The sequence below is a fragment of the Orycteropus afer genome, unplaced genomic scaffold, assembly GCF_000298275.1.
Source record: "Orycteropus afer afer isolate SDZICR_OR568_19922 unplaced genomic scaffold, OryAfe1.0 scaffold00408, whole genome shotgun sequence".
In the NCBI taxonomy this organism is placed as follows: Eukaryota; Metazoa; Chordata; class Mammalia; order Tubulidentata; family Orycteropodidae; genus Orycteropus; species Orycteropus afer.
In genome coordinates this window covers 29,288-40,012 of record NW_006921995.1, presented here as the reverse complement: position 1 = coordinate 40,012, position 10,725 = coordinate 29,288, and positions in this window count along the sequence as shown.

Genomic DNA, 10,725 nt, shown 5'->3' with positions numbered 1-10,725 from the left:
TGTTCAAAACCACTGATTGTTTTCTATTTGCCTCTTTTACCAGTTCTAAAACATGCATGTGTGCTGTTTTGAGTTAAGTAATTTTTTTGAGTAGGTAATTAAATTTCCACTGAGTAAATAATTGGAAATTGCATTGGCAACATATGATCTATTCAAACCATGGAACTGTAATGTTCTGTTAATGAATTTTATGTGGATCATGCTCACAGAAAACTGCATAATTTCAGTGTTTTCTGACTTAAAAAATTAAATATATTGCCTCTTTGGAATCAAATTTTTTTTTGGTATATTTTTTTCTGAGTCCCTTTTTCTTATGTATTTCTATTATTCTATCTGCTTTTACTCATTTTTAGAAAAGATTAAAAAAATAAAATGTAATTATACTCAGTGTAGAAATGCAAATGTTTTGCAAAAAAAATGGAACTTAATATAAATTTGAAACATGAACATTTCATTTTCCTTATAAAATATTCAAAATAAGCCATGAAAATTAAATTGTAAAATAAAATTGAAATTAATTAATAAACAAAGTAAAAGTTTTTAAAATGTAGATTTTTAAAATTTTTAGCTATTTAATTAAATCTTATTAAACATTATTGTCATTGTTTCTAGTTTTTTTTTTTTTTTCATTTTTAGAATTACAAACTGTATTTGCAGTCTAGTTTTCCATTCACAGCTAGTTGTCAATATAATGACTTGATAATCAAATTTTATTCAGGTTCACCTACACACAAATATAATGTTATTTTTTTATTTCAAAATATTCCTCAGCTGCCAAGTACAAATCTTGCAAAAGCTATACTTATTCCTACATACCCCTGGAACTGTGAACTATAACCTGGAAAGAGGCAGGAATACAGATGCTTGGTATTGCTAGAAAATATACTGTTTGTGACAGGCTCTTTGGCTCAATTTTATGTCTATGAGATTATATAATGTCTCAAGTAAATGAATATGTCTGTTCTCATATTTAAGCATTTCTGTCACTTGGATCCTCTCCATACTGAGAAGATGCTCATCTTTGATACTGACAAGAGGAACCCATAAGCATTTAATGCATTTGGAAGCAGATATCCTTAGCTTTGAAGACAGCACACTATGAGGACATGAAAATGGGTTGATTACAAGGTTCTCTATAACAAATACTGAGTGATGACAGAATTACCCATGTGATCTTTAATACATTTTTTTTTTTAGTGTGTCTTTTTTTTTTTTTTTTTTTTTGGTAATGGGGGTATGTTTTTGATAGGTAGAGTTGTCTAAGGAACAGGATCAAGGCAGTGGTCTAAAAGAAGTAGCATTCTATCAAAGCTGGAAGTTTTTGGTGATTGGAGGTAAATGGGCAAGACAGTGGTGCAGCAGAAAATCTTTGAAAGCTACTGCTTTAATTATCTATTTTTGCAAAACAAAATTACTCAAAACTTACTGGCGTAAAACAATCATTATTTCTTTGTACACAATTCTACGTGTTAGCCATTTTGGCAAGGCTCAGCTGAGATAACTCATCTCAGTTTCTTTTAGTGACCACTGACCTCTGTTTATGTGTGAATAGTCAAGTGGCTGGTTGGGTGAGGGCTGCCTGGTTCCTGGTGGCTTTCTTTTATGGACTCAATTAGGGCTCTTGACAAGGGTGCCTTGGTTCTCTTTCAGATAACTTTTTCAGGATAAGGAAGAAGATAAGCCCCAATCTGCAAGAACTTACCAAACCTCTGAATCATGATTTTGATGTCCTTGTGGCCAAAGCAAGTCACGAAGGCAAGCTCGGGTCAATGTGGAAGGTGTTATGATATCAGCAGAAAGTTCTCCAGAAGTTTAGAAGTGTGATTAAAGGCACTAAAAAATAATATCGTAGGATATGTCTTCAATTAAGAGAACACATTCTATGTATCTATAAAAATATCAGAAATACATAAAATTTTAACTACCATTTCCCCAGAGGTTTTCAAAACTCTCTAAATAGTCAGATACATCGCACACTTTTGTAGTACACTAATCTCTCCTGTTTATTACCACAATTATGCATGCCTAATTGATATTGATGAAGGCAACTCATAAAAAGAAGACAGAAAAGAGGGAGGTGTCTGAACCACATAGCTTTTTCATTGGCGGGTATTACTCCATTGTTTGAATGCAATACAATTTGTTCACAATACAATTTATTTAAGACTTTTAAGTTGTTTTCAATTTTATACTATGATAAAGTATTTATGAACATTATTATGTAATTCTTTTAATAGACATGCACTTATTTATTTGGGGTATATACCCAGGAATAGAATTACTGGTGACAGGGAACAGATATGTCTAGCTTTAGTAAATATAGCCAAATAGGTTTCCAAAGTGTTTGTAGTAATTTATACCCACACCAACAATATATGAGAAAAAAGGTTTTTACTTTTCCTTGTGTATGAAAAAGGTAAGAGTAAAAGGTAGTAGTACAATAAAACCATTTCATTGAAAATGTTGTTGGAATCATTTGCTGAATGTGTTTTGGAAGACAAGTAGAAGATCTTCTTTTAATAGAGTTTTAGGGAAGTATGGGCTTCTCCAGAGAACCTTAGCATAATGGCAAAAATATATCAGCTTTGAAATCTGAGAAGGCCCAAGTTTTAACCTGAGCTCTTTCGTTTACTTCATGTGTGACGTTGAGTAAGTTACATAAAGTATGTAAGTGTAAAACAATTAGCAAATAGTCTAGAACATATTCATTGAGTGAATAGTTATTTAAGCTCCAATAAAAAGTCAGGGATCATATTAGATCCATGTCACACTCAAAAGATAATATAATAGAAATGATATATAATATTTTATAATATGAAATATATTACTTAATTATGATATGTAAATATGTTCATATATTATATAATTATACACAACACAAAAATAAGTAACAAACATATAAAATTATTATGTGTATCACATATATACTATGTCATATATAAAGTGATAAATGATGCTATAAACATATAAATAGGGAATATTTGTAAGTATAGATATTAGTAAAATACAAGATATATGGAGTCCCTGAGGGTGCAAACACTTGACACACTGACTTCTAGTCAAAGGTTTGTGGCTCATCCACCCAGAAGTACCTCAACACAAAGATCTGAGGATACACTTCAAAAATCAGACATTGAAAATTTTATGGAGCATAGTCCTCCTCTGAGACACAAGAGGCAGCCATATGTCAGAATCAACTTGATGGCAACTGGATTGGTTTTGGGGTTTATAATAAATGTGCAAACCATGTACAATTATTAATATCATTACTATACTTCTTTTTTAATTCTGTAATTGAAATAGGCAAATACAGTATGCTCTCCAAAGCTACATTAAAAATGAATTTTAATTTTCTTTAAATTATTTAAACTGTTCCCATGAACATTGAAATACTATTTTGTTTGGGATAATTCATGGAACATTCACTACATTTAAAATATTTACCCAAGTGCTCTTGGAAACTCTATTTGGAAACTTTATACATTTTGATTATTTTATCTGAAAAATCTGTGACTAGATGCTTATATTTTGTTTAATATCATGTTAAATTCTGTTGTAGCAAGTATCAAGAGAATTTGTAAACATGTGATGGCTGTGAGTGGAGATAGATCTCAGAGGCAGAACTGAAATACAAATCCAATATAGCTGAAGCAAAATAACATACTGGATAGGCATCAGTTAAGGAAACTATGCAAGTCCAAGATGGACATCAGTGCCAAAAATCACCACAAATAAGGGGACAGTAGTCATGAACCAGAGTGTATAGACATTAGTGGCATGCCATCAATTCCAAAGCCAAGCCTGAAGTTTACTGTCATAGATTTAATTGTATCCCCAACGTATGTTTGGCAATTTAGCTGGCCCATGTTTCTTTGTGGTTTGGCAGTTATGTAATGATGCAATAATCCCTCATTATGTGACCTGTTGTTATCAGCCAGTCAGTTGTAAGGGGATTAGGGTGGGACACAGCACATTTACTCAAGTCACAGCCCTGTTGTTGTTGTTGCTGTTAGGTGCTGTTGAGTCGTTTCTGACTCATAGAGACCCCATGCACAGCAGAACGAAACACTGCCCGATCCTGCACCAGCTCCACGATCCCTGCCATACTTGAGCCCATCATCACAGCCATGGTGTCAATCCATCTCGTTAAAGGCCTCCCCCTCTTTCATCGACCCTCCACCCTACCAAGCATGACGTCCTTCTCCAAGGAATGGTCCCTTCTGACAACATGACCAAAATAGGTGAGACAAAGTCTGGCCATTCTTGCTTCCAAGGAGCATTTTGGGTGCCCTTCCTCCAGGATAGATGTTAGTTCTTTTAGCAGTCCATGGTTCTTTCAGCATTCTCCGCCAGCACCACAACTCAAAAGCATCAACTCTTTTTCAGTCTTCCTTATTCATTGTCCAGCTCTCATATGCATACGAGGCAATTGGAAATATCATGGCTTCTGTCAGGCAACCTTAGTCTTCAAGGAGACATCCTTGCTCCTCAGCACTTGAAACAGTTCCTTTGTGGTTGACTTTCCCAATGCTACACATCATCTAATGTCCTGACAGCTGCTTCCATTGGCATCGATTGTAGAACCAAGTAACATGAATTCTTTGACAACCTCAATCTTCTCTCCATTTATTGTGATGCTGCTCATTGGTCCAGTTGTGAGGATTTTTGTTTTCTTTATACTGAGATGTAATCCATACTGCAAACTGTATTCTCCAAACTTCATCAGTAAGTGGCCCAAGTCATCCTCACTTTTAGTAAGCAAAGTTGTATCACAAGTATCACAAGTCACAGCCCTAGTCTGATGTAAAAGGAGTTCCCCTGGGATCTTGACTGCATAGTCTTTTATCTTACATGAAAGGAAAAGAATTAAGCAGAGAAGGAAAGACCTAACTACCTCCAAGAAAGAAGAGTTGGGAGAGGAGTATCTCCTTTGGACCTATGCTCACTGTGCTGAGAATCTCCTGCAACTAGAGAAAAATTGATACCAAGACACATGGAGATGTCTAAAGAATACTATGTTCACAGATGTTGAAAGGAGACAAAGACCTTCCCCCAGAGCCAACAGAGATAGAAAACCTTCCCTTAGAGCTGGCATCCTGAATTTGGATTTCTGATCTCCTACAGTGTGAAAACAAATTTCTATGTGTTGAAGCCATCCACTTATGGTATTTCTGTTATAGCAGCACTGGAGAACCAAGACTGTTAAAATCTTCTTTTGGGCAAAAGAAAGATAGAGACAGACACACTGTAGTTTTTTAATGCAGAAACAAGAGCTAGGCTCTTGCCCAGGTTCAGGAGAGAAAAATAAGGGGGATTGTTTCAAGTGGGGTATAAGTCTGGCAGTAACAGTAGTCATAATTCACAAGAAAAACTGCAAATGAGTCCTATTTTTTTTTTTTTTTCTCTTCTTCCAATCATTTTCTATGTGGAATCAAGCCATGCTTTTATTTTTGAAAATGACCTTTTTGAAAATAGCTTTATTGATAGATATCACTAATGAATTTTACCAAACTAGTCAAAGTTCAGTCCCTTTCACTCTGGTAAACATTCAATTGACATAGGAGAAACAATAACTAAAGTAGTACCCTTAGGTACTCAGTGCTAAACACAGGAAGTTTTATGAATCAGTGATATTTGACTTTCCCCTTCATTTTATCAGTATTTAATCTATTTCTTCATAGGTCCATTTGGCTTATGGAAAAGTTGTATACATCCTCACAAGTTGCTATAAGGTACTTTTAGAACTTTTGGAACTTAAGACTCTTGTTTTCATCCATCACCCACCCTATTCCTTACATACTTTTCTTTCCCTTAGTTGATAGATTTAATAAGTGAATAATAATAAAAAAAAAATATGGGTTTTGCTAAAGAACACAGAAGATTATATCAATATGTTTACTTACTTTGTTGCTAAACAACCAGACAAGCCCTCTCTTTCTGGTAAGCACTTCACAAATTTACTGTCACCTTTGGTCATAAAATGTTGCAAAATTGATTCCTTTACTTTTAACACCAAGGTTATCCATTTGAAGGGATACATAAAGATTAAATGACAGCAGGGGTAAGGTTCTTTTCTTTTATATCTTGGTCTATTGCTCTTTTGGCTTTTTCTGACAGTCCCATTACTTTACAACATTAATTGATTCTTTTGAAATTGATGTCTTATAAACAAAGGTCCTGAATGAATTTTATTCCCAATATCATTGCAGTTCAAGTACCAATATGCAATTCTATATTATAAGGGGAAAGAATGACATGGTGGAGTGAAGTTATAGGCAAAGTAAAATTACGGGCAGGTTATTTTCCAAAGAGCTGGAAACCAAGAAACCAGAAATCAATCAAATTCCATAGCTAGCTATAGAAACTTGGGTAAATAATTTAATCTCCCTGGGTCTAAGTTTTCTTATTTATAAGAGAAGAGAATTTCTGGACCCTTCCAAGTGGAAATTAGTTCTTTTACTTACTATTATTCATTTCAAAGTCTCTTTAATAATGGAAACAAAAAATGACATTAAGGTTTATTTAGTTTTTTTGTTTGTTTTTCCTTTCACCACTTGCTTCTTCATAATGACACAAATAAATAATTTAAGTCTTAACAGATAAATAGCAGAAGGGAAAGATGAGAATGGAATTAAGTAAGTCTTAAATTGAACATATGACTTTATTATAGGAAAATTGTTCTGTTTCTGGCCTCAGAGAGTTATTTTATTCTTAAATAAACAGTGAAAAAATGATTTATAACTGTATTAAAGAAAAATGTCTTATTTTTATAGTTGAAAGATCATCTCTAAGATTTGACATTGCTAACATTCATATATTTGAAAATCATATGGAAAAGAGATACAGAGAGAAATGTATTTTGCACAGCACTATACAATGCATTTTCCCCTTTTTCCAAATTGGATCATATACTCGAAAATTGAATAATATTCATTCAGCTTTCCTTTGGTAGTATTTCTAGTTATTATTTTTAATATTTTGATATTGCTTTATGAGGAGAATAGATTCTTTTTGCACTCCTTTTTTTGCAGATCACACATTGTGCTGGGAAAGAGTGGAAATATAACAGAAAGGTTTATTTAACTGTTCATTCATTCACTTTAATTCACTTTCAAAGTAGTTCAAAACTTTTTGCATAAAATTTTAAAAGCACACACAACACTATCTGTGATGTAGGTACATAATGAACATGACAGGAAGAAGACAGAATTTGGTAAACCTTGTATGGGAGAATATGCTCCTATTGCTCTGCTTGCCTGGGTCCCTGTGCACCCTCAGGCTCATCACACAAGCTTCTCCCCACCCCTGCATTTTTGTAGCCAGGGGCATGAACTATTTTAAATTTCTTGAATAACTATGATCATTCTTACATCAAGTTCATTCCCTGTATTTCCCCCTCTTTTTGAGATTGTCTTCTTTGCTTGACAATTCTTCCTTATGCTGAAGAGCTCAACTCAGATTTACTTCTCACAAGGAAATTGCCTTCTCTTTTCTCCTTGTTCTACAAAGGTTTCCTACTATACAATCTTAATATTATCCTATATGCCTTTGTTTCCCTTATGAAGCCAATGATTAAGTAATTAATTGCTTAATATCTGGCATTTCTGCTAGGCTATCAGCTCTTAAAGGAAGGAATCTGTCTGATCTAATTCCTAGAAACCTGTAAAGCATCTTATATATAATAGACTCTCATATGGGAACATAATCATGAGCCCATGCATTTGAACCTACAGATTTTAGTAGGTAACTCTCATTTCGGAGGTTGCTGGGGTCTGTATTTTAAACTTTCAATATATATGTTTTACTTAAATTGAGTCCTCTATAGGCCCCTACTAAAGATGCTCTGGAGGTGCAGTCAGTGCCAAAAGCATTTGAATGCTAACCAGAAGGTTGACAGTTTAAACCTACCAGCTACTCTGTGATGGGAGCTAACCAGAAGGTTGACAGTTTAAACCCACCAGCTACTCTGTGAAAGGAAGATGGGACAATCTACTTCTATAAAGATTTAATGCCTTAGAAACCCAATGGGGATTGCTATGAATTGGAATTGACTTGATGGCAACGGGTTTGGTTTGTTTTGATTTATAGGCCCCTAACAATTAATTTCTCATTTATAGGTATGTTTTGTAGTTCTCCCTTTAAAAACCTTAATTAGAAATTGTATGATACTTTCAAAACTATTTTTCATTTTCCATATCTAAGACTAATATATATCATACAATATGTAATCTAATGGTGTATACTAAAATTTCCCTTGAATTAAATTATTCATATTTCATTTTAATTAATATAAAGTTAGTGGCCCTTTAGCCATGTCAAGGTAATTTTTGTTTTCATTTTTCACATTTTGTTTAATCATATCTTCTTTCGCTACTAACATTTATCAACATTAATACTTACTCTAATCTCTAAATTAAAACATGACTAAGAAATATCACCTTGGAAACCCAAGGCAGGGTCACTATGAGATGGAATTAATTCAATGCTAGTGAGTTTGGTATTTTGTGGTTAAAAGATAAACAGAATAAGGGGAACTGCATGGTTTAAAATCAGGAATGTATGTATCAGGGATGTAACCTTTCACTACATTTAATCAATCTGTATGCTGAACAAATAATCCAAGGAGCTGTAGTAGAAGAAGAACATGGCATCAGTGTTGGTGGAAAATTCATTAACAATCTGCAATATGCAAATGGCACAACGTTGCTATTTGAAGGTGAACGTGACTTGCAGTACATACTAATGAAGAACACAGGCTACAGCCTTCTTTGTGTTTTACTCCTCAACATAAAGGAAACAAAAATCCTCACACCTGAACCAATAAGTAATATGATAAATGGAGAAAAGATAGAAATTGTGAAAGATTTAATTTTTCTTGGATCCACAATCAATGCCCATGGAAGGATCAGTCAAGAAATCAAAAGACGTATTTCACACAGTAAGTCTGAAAAAGATCTCTTTAAAGTGTTAGAAATCATAGATTTCACTTTGAGGATTAAGGTGCATCTGATCCAAGCCATGGTATATTCAATTAGATAAGACAGATTCCTTCCTTCCTTGTGAAAGCTGGACAATGAGCAAGGCAGACTGAAGAAGAGTTGAAGAAATTCTGATAGTATAGTTGTTAAAGCATTTGGCTGCTAACCAAAAGGTTGACAATTTGCACAAAGAAAATTAACAATCCTCCTAAGTAAACTCAGAAAGAAGAAAAATACATGGACTTCAAGTCAAAACCATACTCACTGCTGTAGAATCGTATAATCAAAACCAACAATAATGAAGAAAAGAGAAAAAAAGAAAAAAAACTTGATAAAAAAATGAACTCAGCACGGAAAAATATTTGGAACAAAGAAATCTCCAACAACACAACAAAAAACCCAATAGAATGACAGCAATAAATTCATACCTATCAGTAATTTCACTCAATATGAATGGATTATTATGCATGACTCAAGAGAAAGAGAATGGCAGATTGGATAAGAAAAAAGCCCCATTGATATGATGCCTATAAGAGACCCCTTAGACCCAGAGATAAAAACAAATTAAAAATCAAGGGGTGGAAAAAAACATATCAAGTTAACCTCAACCAAAAAAAAAGCAAAAGAAAAACAAACAAACAAACAAAAAAAAAACCCACTGCCATCTAGGTGATTCAACTCACAGTGACCCCTCCTTGGGTTTCCCAGGTAGTAGCTTTATGGAAGTAGATTGTCCAATCTTCCTTCCAAGGAGTGGCTGATATGTTTGAACATTTGAACTGCCAGCCTTCTGGTTATCAGTCAATGCCTTAGCACTATACTACCAGAGGAAAAAAAGAGCAAGAATAGGAATATCAATTTCTAATAATATAGACTTCAAAGTGAAAAACAGCATAAGGGACAAAGAAGGACACAATATGATGCTAAAAGGGTCAATTGACCAAGAAGACATCACCATAATAAATATCTTTGCACCCAATGAAAGAGCTCTAAAATACATAAAGTAAATATTAACTGAATTGAAAAGAAAAATAGACAAATCTACAAAAGTGTAGATGACTGTAATACACCACATCCAAGGAGGGAGAGAACAAATAGAAAAAAGAAAAAGAAAAAAGAAAAGATACAGGATAACTCAACAAAAATCAAAAAACTTGACCTCATAGACATAGTCAGAGTACTCCACACAACAAAAGCATAATACATATTCTTCTACAGTGTACATGGATCATTCTGGAGAATAGAACATATGTTAGGACACAAAACAAGCTTCAATAAGTTCTAGAACTTCGAAATACTACAAAGGATCTTCTTGGATCACTATGTCATAAAATTAGAAACCAATAATATGACGGTCAAGGAAAAAATATCAGCTATGTGGAAACTGAATAATACCCTGCTGGTAAAACTACTGGGTAATAGATGAAATAAAGTATGAAAAAATAAATTTCCTAAAAACAAATGAGAATGAAGATACAACTTACCAAAACCTTTGGGACATAGTGAAAGCAGTACTCAGAGGTCAATTTATAACAATAAATGCACACATTGTAAAAGAGGAAAGACTCAAAATCAAAACTTTAACTCAAAAACCCCCAACATTAGAAAAAGAGCAACAAAAGAAGCCTACAGTATTGAAAACTAAGGAAATAATAAAAATCAGAGCAGAAATTAATGAAGCAGAAAACAATAGAGACAATCATCAAAGCAAGAAACTGGCTTATGAAAAGATTAAAAAATTGACAAA